Below are 12,966 nucleotides of genomic sequence, written 5' to 3' on the forward strand. Positions count from 1 at the left end.
TATGTTTGTCGGCTTGGGATTTCATCTTGGACTGAGCCCTGATCAGGTGTTGCCTGACAAGTTGCTGAATGAGCTTTCGGTCTTGCAGCCAGTCCTGGAGTTCAGCAGACTGACAAGCCTGATAGATGTTAAAGCCAAAATGGTGTGGCTCATATCCATACAAGACTAGAAAGGGACTTCTGCCCAGAGAAGAGTGGAAAGAGGTATTGTACCAATACTCTGCCAAAGGCAGCCAATGGGACCATTTGGTTGGACAAGCATGTACGAAGCAGTGAAGATAAGTTTCCAGGCATTGATTTACTCTCTCCGTCTGCCCATCCGTCTGTGGGTGATATGCACTGCTCATCCTCAGATCAATACCCAAGAGTTTGAATAGCTCCTGCCAGATGTTGCTGGTAAACACCTTATCCCTATCAGAAACCATAGCTATTGGTAGGCCATGAAGCTTGAATACATTGTTGAGGAAAGTAACAGCTACTTGCAGGACGGTAAAAGGGTGAGATAGTGGCAGAAAGTGAGCATATTTTGAGAATTTATCCACAACTAGTATGCAGTTGTATGACGCTGACTTTGGTAGCCCTTCAATAAAATCCAATGTAACCATCTGCCAGGCTCCCTCAGGAATTGGTAAAGGAGCAAGAAGACCAGGATAAGCTACTCTTTCTGACTTTGCCTGTTGATAGATTGTGCACTGCTCCACAAATTGTTGCACTGAGTGCTTAAGCTTTGGCCAAGCAAAAAGATGTTTCACCCTTTTATAGGTAACTTCATACCCTGAATGTCCTCCCACTGCACTAGTGTGCAGGGCTGAGAGTAGTTTGAACTGCATAGCCTGGTTCGCACCAACCCAAAGCCTTCCCTTATACTTGATGAGACCATATTTGAGTGAATAATGACCAGAGGGAGATGATATTGCTAACTCAGCAAGGAGTTTTCTGTAGTGTGGGACAGAATCATAGGCCTTCTACACATCTTCTAACCATAATGGTTTAATGACAGAGACAACAGATATATCAAAGGTAGGAGATGTGGGAAGTCTTGAAAGTGCATCTGCAACCTTATTGTCACTGCCTTTCTTATAGATGACTTATAAGTCATTCCCATAAGCTTGGTGAGTGCTTTATGCTGCCAAGGCGTAGAGAGTTTTTGGTCATCTAGATGTGTCAAGCTTTGTTGGTCAGTAAGAATGACGAAAGGAGATGTTTGCAAATAGTGCCTCCAGTGATCTATAGCCATCAAAATAGCCAAACACTCCTCATATGTTGATAGGCCTTGTGCTTTAACCCCCAAAGCCTTACTGACATAATGTCAAGGGCGTCGAGCCCTAGGGTAGCTGGCCCTCGGCTACGGAGATCGTAGCCTCGGTCCGTCTTCTCCGGCGAGGTTTTGCCCCTCTGCCATAAGCTTTCGTTGAGAGAGAGAGAGAGAGATTAGATGGGATAATAATCTTTCTTGCTTAACCAATGTGCGGTTACAGGAATATATGGCCACCGGCCTCAACCGATCAGAGCTAAACGCTCCTGGAATTTAGGAACTGAAAATAGAAAGCTACGCTATCTTTCCTAACTTAGCCACTGGTGGTGGCCTGGCCCTGCGTGTCACCGTGCGCGCTCCCCGCGCGTGCTGCTTGTTCCGCAGCCCTGTGTACGTCGCGGGCCCTCCGGCGCCTGGTGTACATGCGGCCGCACATGACATCTCTCCCCCCCTCGAGGAGCAGCTCGTCCTCGAGCTGGAAGGCCGGATACTTGGCGATGAACGGCTCCACGTCTTCCCATGTAGCCAAGGCAGGCGACTCCCCCTTCCACTTGACAAGGACCTGGCGCACACCTCGTGCCAGGCACGACCGGACGGCACGTTCCGGCTCTGGAGCGGCAGCACCATGGTGAATGGGCGGCAAAGGCGGTGGAGCATCCAGCGGCGGTCCGTTGAACTTTCTGAGGAGGCCGATGTGGAAGACATCGTGGAGACGGGCCCGAGGAGGTAGAGCCAGACGGACGGCGACCTCATTGATCAGCTCCGTGATGCGGTAGGGGCCGAAGTACAGAGGCTTGAGCTTGCCGGTGACCGCCTGGGGTAGTGACGCAGCCGCGCGCTGGCGTAGACGGAGGAGTGCCCAGTCGCCAACCTGATACGACACGTCGCGGTACGTCTTGTCGTAGTGCTTCTTCTGTAGCGCCTGAGCCTGTTCCAGGCGATAACGAATATCCACCAGGAACTCCTCGCGCTCCTCCATGTTCTTGGCGACGGCGGCCACTCGCGTGTCCCCCGGTTCATAAGACCGGATGGATGGTGGGTCACGCCCGTAGACGACGCGGAACGGCGTGTCCCGCAGCGAAGACTGGTAAGCGGTGTTGAAGACGAACTCTGCCCACGGAAGCCATCGCAGCCACTGGCGCGGTCGATCCCCAGTGAGGCAGCGCAGGTACATGATGATGACGCGGTTGGCGGCCTCCGATTGCGCCGGAGGGCCCGCGACGTACGCAGGGCTGCGGAACAAGCAGCACGCGCGGGGAGCGCGCACGGTGACACGCAGGGTCAGGCCACCACCAGTGGCTAAGTTAGGAAAGATAGCGTAGCTTTCTATTTTCAGTTCCTAAATTCCAGGAGCGTTTAGCTCTGATCGGTTGAGGCCGGTGGCCATATATTCCTGTAACCGCACATTGGTTAAGCAAGAAAGATTATTATCCCATCTAATCTCTCTCTCTCTCTCAACGAAAGCCTACGGCAGAGGGGCAAAACCTCGCCGGAGAAGACGGACCGAGGCTACGATCTCCGTAGCCGAGGGCCAGCTACCCTAGGGCTCGACGCCCTTGACAACCTGGTATCACGATCCCAGCGATCCTCACCATCTCGCTCCACCTTGCCGACTCTAGCCGCCGCGCCAACCAACCCCACGTCCCCATCCACCGCGTCCTCCTGCATCCACGCCATGGGTGATCAGGGCAACCTCAAGACCACCGTGGAGTCGCTCGCTGCCGCCGTCACAGCCCTGCAGGACACCGCGGAGGCCAACGCCAAGGCGATCGCTGCCTTGTCCTCCGATCGTTCATCCTCCTCGGGCACCAAGCCGGGCTCCGACGAACACCACAACGACCGGCCGCCGAAATTCCAGAAAATGGATTTCTCGCGCTATGATGGCAAGTCTGACCCTTTGATCTTTCTCAATCGCTGCGACTCCTATTTTCATCAGCAGCGAATCATGGAGGAAGAGAAGGTGTGGATGGCATCCTATAACCTGGAGGATGGCGCCCAGTTGTGGTACTACCAAGTCCAGCAGGACGCGGGGACCCCTTCCTGGCGCCACTTCAAGGAGCTCCTCCATCTTCGCTACGGTCCGCCCCTCCGCTCCAACCCCCTCGGTGAGCTCGCCGCGTGCCACCGCACGGGGACCGTGGAGGAGGAGTACCAGGACCGGTTCCAGGCGCTGTTGCCCCGCGCCGGCCGCCTGGACGAAGTGCAGCGCGTCCAGCTGTTCACGGCGGGGCTCCAGCCTCCCTTGAGCCACGACGTGGAGATCCACAACCCTCAGTCGCTGGCGGCGGCCATGAGCCTCGCCCGCAAGATCGAGCTGTGGAACAGCTACGTCGCGCCGGCCACGCGTGTGCCCCTACGTGATCCTCAGCACGATCGCCCTCTTTTTCCAGCACCAGCGGCGCGCCTCGCTCTGCCGGCACCCACGACCGACAAGACCGCGCCGGCCACGATCACGGTGGAAGGCCGGCCCGTCAAGCGGCTGACACAGGTGGAGTAGGAGGAGCGCCGCCGCCTTGGCCTATGCTACAACTGCGATGAGAAGTACGGCCGTGGGCACAACCGCGTCTGCAAGCGGTTGTTCCTCCTCGACAGTGTGGTTGAAGAAGATGACGCCGACGGCGACGCAGCGGGGGATGCGACACCAAGCACGGAGACGTCGGTCTTCTCCTTGCACGCGGTCGCGGGCGTGCCGATCTGCGACACGATGCAGACCAAGGTGTCGCTGGGCGCCACCACCCTCATCGCGCTCCTCGACAGTGGCTCCACCCACAACTTCATCACCGAGGCGGCGGCGCTGCGTACTGGGCTGCCTGTCCAGCCTCAACCGCGCCTCACAGCGACCGTGGACAATGGCAAGAAGGTCGCCTGTCCCGGCATGATCCGGAACACGCCGATCACCATCGACAACACTGACTTCCACGTCGATCTCTTTGTCATGCCACTTGCAGGGTACGATCTGGTCCTGGGAACTCAGTGGATGGCCATCGTGGGACCGATCGTTTGGGACTTCGCCGAGCGCACCATGTCCTTCACGCGCCATGGGCGCGACTTCTGCTGGATGGGTGTGTCGACGCCCAGTGCGCCGGGGCTCTACGCCGCGACGGCCAGCGAGTCCCTCCTCGATGAACTGCTGGCCTCCTTCGGGGATGTCTTCGCCGAGCCCACGGGACTGCCCCCCAAGCGCGCCCGCGACCACGGCATCGTCCTCCAGCCGGGCGCGCCGCTAGTAGCAGTCCGCCCGTACCGATACCTGGCGGCCCACAAGGATGAACTGGAGCGGCAGTGCGCCGCCATGATTGAGCAGGGCATCGTCCGCCGCAGCGACTCAGCGTTCTCCTCGCCGGTCATCCTCGTCAAGAAAGCGGACGACTCATGGCGATTCTGCGTCGACTATCGGGCCCTGAACGCTCTCACCGTCAAGGATGCGTTCCCCATCCCCGTCGTTGACGAACTCCTCGACGAGCTCCATGGCGCGCGGTTCTTCACCAAGTTGGACCTGCGGTCGAGGTATCATCAGGTGCGGATGCGGCCGGAAGATGTCCATAAGACGGCGTTCCGCACCCACGACGGCCTCTACGAGTTCTTGGTGATGCCATTCGGGCTGTGCAACGCCCCGGCGACATTCCAAGCCCTCATGAACGATGTACTCCGGCCGTTCCTGCGTCGCTTCGTACTTGTCTTTTTTGACGATATTTTGATCTATAGCAAGACATGGGCGGATCATCTTCGTCACCTCCACGTCGTCCTCTCCGAGCTTCGGCGACACCAGCTCTGCGTCAAGCGCGCCAAGTGCACCTTCGGCGTCGCCTCTGTCGCGTACCTCGGCCACGTCATCTCTGAGGCAGGCGTCGCCATGGACCCGGCCAAGGTGCAGGCCATTCACGACTGGCCAGTACCTCGCTCGGCGCGGGCGGTGTGTGGCTTCCTCGGCTTGACGGGGTACTACCGCAAATTCGTCCACAACTACGGCACCATCGCCGCGCCGCTCACAGCCCTCCTAAAAACGGATGGCTTCTCTTGGAATGAGGCGGCGGCCACGGCGTTCGACACGCTCAAGTCCGCAGTCACCTCGGGGCCGGTCCTCGCCATGCCGGACTTCGCCAAGACGTTCGTCGTCGGGACGCGGTGGATGGGGACGTGGGGTTGGTTGGCGCGGCGGCTGGAGTCGGCGAGGTGGAGCGAGATGGCGAGGATCGCTGGGATCGTGATACCAGGTTGTCAAGGGCGTCGAGCCCTAGGGTAGCTGGCCCTCGGCTACGGAGATCGTAGCCTCGGTCAGTCTTCTCCGGCGAGGTTTTGCCCCTCTGCCATAGGCTTTCGTTGAGAGAGAGAGAGAGATTAGATGGGATAATAATCTTTCTTGCTTAACCAATGTGCGGTTACAGGAATATATGGCCACCGGCCTCAACCGATCAGAGCTAAACGCTCCTGGAATTTAGGAACTGAAAATAGAAAGCTATGCTATCTTTCCTAACTTAGCCACTGGTGGTGGCCTGGCCCTGCGTGTCACCGTGCGCGCTCCCCGCGCGTGCTGCTTGTTCCGCAGCCCTGTGTACGTCGCGGGCCCTCCGGCGCCTGGTGTACATGCGGCCGCACATGACACATAAGCAATAGGGTGACCCTACTGCTGAAGTACAGCCCCTATGCCTGTAGCTGAAGCATCTGTTTCAATTATAAAAGGTAAGGCAAAATTTGGCATTGCCAGAACTGGAGCGGAGATGAGTGCCTTTTTGAGGGCCTGAAAAGAAGCTTCTGTAGCTGATGTCCAGACAAAAACTGTACCCTTTTTGAGAAGATTTGTCAAGGGTTTACTTATCATCCCAAATTGAGGCACAAACCTCCTATAGTACCCTGCCATGCCCAAAAAGCTTCTAAGATCCTTTACATTCTCAGGCCAGTCCTTGATAGTGCTAATCTTTGAAGGGTCTGTAGCTACACCTTGTTCACTGACAATGTGACCCAGATAGCTTAATTGCCTTTTTGCAAAAGAGCATTTGGAAATCTTGACATGGAAGTCATGCTGTTGCAAAAGAGTGAGTACAGCTTGAAGGTGTCCCAGATGTTCTTCCCAAGTCTTACTGTAGATAAGAATGTCATCAATAAAAACCACTACACATTTTCTCAATAGTGGATGCAGTACTGTGTTCATGATAGTTTAGAAAGTAGCAGGACCTCCAGTAACTCCATAGGGCATGACTCTGTACTCATAATGGCCATTATGTGTTTGAAAGGCTGTCTTGAATTCTTCTCCAACTGCCATCCTTATCTGATGAAAACCAGAACATAGATCAAGGAAAGTGAACCAGGTAGCTCCTTGCAACTCTTCTAATAATTCCTCAATTATAGGCAGTGGGTACTTATTTTTGACTGTCATTGCATTTAGGCATCTATAATCGACACATAGCCTCCAATCTCCAGTCTTCTTTCTGACAAGCAAGATAGGTGAGGAATAGGGGTTGGTGCTTTCCTAGATCCATCCTTTTTCTAGCATTTCCTTGATCTGAGTTTCTATCTCTGTCTTCTGGGTAGGGTTATATCTATAGGGCCGTAGACAAAAAGGTTGAGCACCTTCTAGCAGGGGTATCTTGTGATCCCCTAGCCTGGGAGGAGGCAACCCGGTTGGTGGTTCAAAGACAGGGGCAAACTGTTGTAAGAGTTGTTGTAAGTCCTCAGGCAGGCTATCTTCACTATCAGCAATAGAATCAGGAGAGGGTGTGGATTGCAACCGAACCACATAAAGGATGGAGTCATTCTTATCAAAAGCTTGCAGCTGGGACTGAGATACAGGAGGACTAATAGTAACCCCTGATGTCAGACCTTGTAACTTAATCAGTTGACCTTGGTACTGAAATTGCAGCCACCTTTCAACCCAGTGAATTTCCATAGGGCTATTGGATTCTAACCAGTCCATTCCCAAAATAACATCATACCCACTCAGAGGAATGATCTTCATTGTTGTACAAAAGGTATGTCCCTGCACTGCCCAAAGTTGCTGAGATAACTCATGAGTGCAACTAATAACTCCTCCATTTGCTACCTTCACTGTCACAGGTTGAGGCAAGGGTTGTCAGGGACTGATAAGAGCAGCTAGCTAATCATCCACAAAACTATGAGAGCTCCCCGAATCAACAAGCATGAATACTTCCTTACCATTCAAGTGATCCCTCAGCCTTATGGTCTTGAACCCTTCTGTACCATTCATAGCTTGAACAGATATTGCCATAAGATCATCTCCAGAGTCAGAGTCATCACAATTGGTTTGATCTGTACTCTCCCCTTCATCAGAAAACCATTTCCACATTTCTTCAATAGCATGCAGTGAAACCTGTGTCGGGCACTTGTGCTGAGGGCCCCATTTCTCCCCACACTTGAAACACAGGCCTTTAGCTCGCCTGTAAGACTTCAGAGCTGAGAGTTTATCTTCTCCTGTCTTGGTTCTGGTACTATCATTATGCTTCTTCTCATCTGGAGTCTTGGTGAAATTTGGAGCTTGAGCATAAGGTGTCCTTGACTGCTCTTGAGAAGTCTTTTTGGGATATAATCCCAATTCACTCTTCCTTGGAACAAGGTCTTAAGTTGCTTCTTCCTGCAAGAGTGCCAAGGAACTAGCAGCATCCAGATCTTAAGGTCTATGAACCATAATAACAGCCCTAATTTCTTTTTTTAAACAATCAACAAATCTATTGGTGATAACAGAAGGGGCTATAGTGGAATCATGGGCAAGTAGTTGTTGGACAATCTCACTGAAATGTTCTATGTACTCAGAAACAGTAGCAGTTTGTTTGACGTGGAAAAAAAATGTCTAAGCAAATGATTATGCTCATCCTTATCAAACCTATTGGACACAGCTGGAACAAAGGCACCCCACTTCATAGCAATGATAGAAGCACGACTAGACTGAAACCAAAGTGCAGCAGACCTACTAAGTTCATGGTAGCTATCTTAACCCAGAGGTGATGATGGGTAGCATACACATCGAAGTAAGTTTCACACTGGGTCACCCACAACCGAGGATTTGAACCATCGAATTTGGGGAAACTAAATTGGGGAATAGCTAAAGCAGGGAATGGCTGACAAACATGATCACGAGATGCAGAACCATCCAAATTGAAAGGAGTTGGAGTCAATTGATGGAGATTCTTCGCACTTGTGACCGGAGGCGGATCTAGGGTGGCGTACACCATCCCATGTCCGACACTCCGGTGATGATCCTCTTGCTGGTGGCCACATGGCCCAGATGTCGCCCCACACGGGGTCGGTTCCAGATGGGCGGAACCCGGCATCAACACGTTCCCCGCCGTTGTGTGGTCTGGCGCGGGATGCTCGATGTGTGCCTCCTTCTCAGGAGAGGTATTGCCGGCGAAGAGAAGCTCGACGCGGTCGCCGAGGTCGTGAACGGCTTGCTCCAATCCGGCGACGCGATGGTCCACCGTTGGCCTCCACGCATCCAGATCGGCCTTCGCCACCTTCATCTCGCTCATGGACTCCTTCAGCTCCGCGATCCCCTTCTGGTTCGCGTTCAGCAAGGCCAGGATCTGCCCGTATTGCTCTTCGGCAGTCGCCATGGATTGGAATCGGGTGTGGTATTGGTGGTGGGTTTGGTGGTGAGCCAGTTTGATGGTTCTAATACCAGATGCCACTGGACTACTATACTACCTATATATCGAATTTGGTAACTGGTGGATGCAAGGACTCGAGTCGCCGGCGATCGCCGCCGCCGCCGTCACCTGCAGGTGTGGTTCAGAGTAGTGTCCAAGTTCGAGTTCTCCTCTCGTTCCTTGCCGTTACAAGAAGGAGCCAGGAGGCTGCCTCCGACATGGGCCACGCAGGGCCTGGGGTTTACTTGGCCCATTCCGGTCCAGAGATCTTCAGGTTCGGCTTCCTGGGCTGCGCTGCTCTCCCATGGGCCGCTTCCGCTTCATCTGATGTCGACGCCTTCTCCCGCGCAGCTTCTTTCTTCAGTCTTCCTCCAACAGCTTCGGCTTCGTCAGTGTTGACAGCAGCCGGAGTTGCTTCTGTGGTACCGGCGGTTTTAGAGGTGCCGGCGGTGACAAGCAGTTCTTCGCTTCTTGTATCTGTTTTTTTTTTAACGAAACTTCTTGATCACAGAACAGAAGTTAGCGGATGCAGTGTCATGCAGAATAGATTTCACGACCGAGTCCAACAACGAGCGCTTCGCTGCCTAACATCTTCTTCACATCGATTAAAAAATAACATCTTCTTCACATCGTGTGCTTCAGCTATGCACCGTTCGCCATCATCAGTAATCGATGATTAGTGGTCTGCTAATCGGTTAGCAGCTTAGGCCCTGTTTGGGGCCGCGTATGCTCAGCTTCTGAGCGGAATAAGCAAGTAATCCCGCACAAACGGCCCGCGATCAGTGTCCAGTCGCGAACGCGCTTCCGCGATCACCCGTCGCCCGCAGCGTATCCGAAAAAGCGAGCCTTACCCCGCGTTTCCGAAATCGCGTCGGCTTTTCCTCTCCATGCCCCTCCCTCCTCCCTCCCGACACCGCTGCCATCCCCCAACGCCTGCTCGGCCGGCCCTCCCTCCTCCTCCAGATCCGGCGCCGCCTGCCATCCCCCAACGCCTGCTCGCCCGACCCTCCCTCCTCTCTCCAGATCCGCCGCCGCCTCCCTTTCCCCAACCCCTGCTCGCCTCCCATTCCCTCCCCTCGGCCGGATCTGAAGGAAGGGCCTCCCATCCACGTCCACCGGTGCTCCAGCCAGGGCGCCGTCATCCCTCCCCTCCGCCTCCGCCGAATCTCCAGCAGGGCGCCGTCATCCCTCCCCTCCCCCTCCGCAGAGGACCAGTCTGGGCGTCGGTGCTCCTCCTCAGGCGCGGCCTTCCCTCCCCTTCCGCCGGAGCTCCAGCCTGCTCTAGACGTCGGTGCTCCTCCCCAGGCGCGGCCTTCCCTGCTCCGGATCCACCGGTGCGCCAGCCTGCTCCGGATCCAGCAAGGGCTCCATCCCCACTGCCGGCTGCCGCTCCGGATCTCCGACCTCGACGTCCTCGACGACCTCCACTGCCTGCTGTCGCTCCATCCCCACCACCGGCTGCTGTCCAGCAAGGTGAGCACGCAACACTGGTGTCCTTGCTTTCACTTGTCTGATTTATGTCATGACTTTGCTTGGGATCCTGGCCGTGTTTTGGCCGTGGGTGGGCAGGAACTGGCTTGCCTTCGATGAAATTTGGGTGTTCCCCTTGTGATTCGGGCGCTGTTTCATTGGTTGCTTGTGTGGTGTCTAGTTTTAGGGGTTCCACTGGTGTTTCATTGAATTAGTATCTAGTTTTAGGCTTTATCCTGATGAAGATAGCCAAGCAGTTCTGATCTAATAAAGCATTAGCTTGGCCTGTTTATTCTTCATACAATTTATCATTTGCGTGTAGTTTAGGACACCTGTGCCTCAGGAAGCAATGAAGATCCATTTCGTTGCTGTGCCAAGGCCCATCCATGTGCTAGTGCTAGCGATCTGTACTGGACAAGGGAGGACCAAGAGGAAAAGTTTAGAAGCTAGCTTTGCTTCAAATTCTTTCCTTGCACTGGTAACTTGCATTTCTCAAAAGGGTGGAATCATTGGCTCAACTGCAGTGTTATCAGGATTTGGAAACCTCAAGTTTCTAGGGAATTCCAATGTAGACCTGAATGAAATGCATTTTTTTTGGCTGGAGTCACTTCTATTAGCCCAAATTGGTTCCAAATAAAGATGTGGCTCTTTATCCAGCCTCTCATCGTGTTTTGCTTGTTGACAACATTACATAAAATCTAGAGTTGAAAGAGACGAGTCATCTGGTGGGAGTCACTTTCATCAGCTGAAATTGTCGAGTCATTTGTTGAGAGTCACTTTCATCAGCCGAAATTGGGTCAAAATAAAAATGTTGCGGCTGTGGGGTATTCTTTATTTTGTCCAGCATCACCCCTAGCTGAAGTTGATGACAACATTGCTTTGATGCCTATGGCGAAATGACTTCCCACTATTGCTTAATGGTTGCTTAGCCTGCCCAATCTACCTTCCACACCCTTAATGCCTTCAAAAACATCATAAAAGCTGCAAATCCTTACCAGCTACATATTTCCCACTTGTGCTAGGTTGAACTTTCTAATTTTAGAAATCAAGTCATTTGATGCATGTCAATGAGTACATTTTAGAAATCAAGTCATTTATTTCTCTTTGGCAATTACTACTTTGTTCATAACTTCATATTCTTCTAGCTGGCAAGACAAGGGGGTTTTCTTTAAAACTATTAACGATGACTTCATAGTGAAGCTAGACCTTTTTTATTGTTTCTATAGAATTTATAAGTAGTTCTTGTACTGTCTTAATTTTCTTAAATGGCTGCAATATTTGTAACATTGAAACACATGATATCCGATGAATATTTGTGTCTGCTATCCTATTCAGAGGCATTTTCTGTGCATACTCTTTAAGGGTTGCTTTTTTCTGTTGCTTGCCGTATCTTGAATGATGTATGTTAAGGAATCTGTGGCATGATCTTACATGACATTTCATAAATCTACGTCAACTTTAAGTGCTTCTGTTCAGTAGAATTGAGGACTCCACTTGTTCTGAATATGTGGCTCAGTACAATTGGTGACACTGCTGTTTTTTTTTTCTTTCATGTACATAGACATCCCAGTTTGCTTGAATAGATGGAAAAAGCATCAAAACCTCAAGCAAAATGGGATACTTTTGTCGCCAAAGTTTTCAATGAAATATGCGTAGAAGAAGTGCTTGCCCATAACAGGCCACACAATTGCTTGAATAGTGTGGGTTATGCTAATTTGGTGAAGAAGTTCTTTGAGCGAACAAAGAGGCCATATGACAAAGAGCAAATGAAGAACAGATGGGATGTACTGAAGAAGAAATATGCACAGTGGAAGACGTTGAACATGAGAGCCACTGGGTTGGGAAGGGATCCTGTGACCGGATGTATTTCTGCTAGTGATGAATGGTGGACAGAACAAAATGCGGTGAGTAGTTGAGATGTCGTCTTTTGTATTTTAGTACTCATCGGCATGTCATCCTCTAATTGTTATCATTTAATGTTTCAGGCTATGCCAGGATGTATAAGTTTCAAAACTGCAGTTCTTGAGCACGAGGAAATGATGCGGATAATGTTTGATGCTATTAGTGTGACTAATGAGACATCCTATGTTCCTGGAAGTGGTCCTGACGATGGAGAGGGTGAGGAGCATGAGGCCGGTCATGGTGATGGTGATAGTGAGAGAGTCGAAGGGAGAGGTTCACCACATGTCACACCAAATGCTAACAAAAGGCCAGCTGAAGGTTCCCCCTCTGGAAAGAAAAAGAAGACATATAGAGATCAACTTATGAAGAGGTTGGTCGACACATATGAGAAGAAGGCCCAAAGTAGTAAAAATTCAGCAACTTCTCATGCGGTTGATCATGTTAGAGATGAGATTGGGGCTATGTTGGAGCAAGTCATTAACGATGGTGCTGAAGAAGGGAGTGATGAACACTACTATGCCACCCAATTGCTTAAGAAAAAGGAAAACCGTGATGTGTTCGTTACTTTGAAGACACCGAATGGGAGGCTTAATTGGCTGAGGCGGGCATGGGAGGACCGGAAAATTTAGTGTTGTTATGTAGTAGTAAAATAAATTGTTCAGTTCCAGACATTATTTGATGAAAATTTAGTGTTGTAATGGGTACATTATTTGATGATTTATGTCATGACTTTGCTTGTGCG

The sequence above is a fragment of the Miscanthus floridulus genome, chromosome 16, assembly GCF_019320115.1.
Source record: "Miscanthus floridulus cultivar M001 chromosome 16, ASM1932011v1, whole genome shotgun sequence".
Lineage (NCBI taxonomy): Eukaryota > Viridiplantae > Streptophyta > Magnoliopsida > Poales > Poaceae > Miscanthus > Miscanthus floridulus.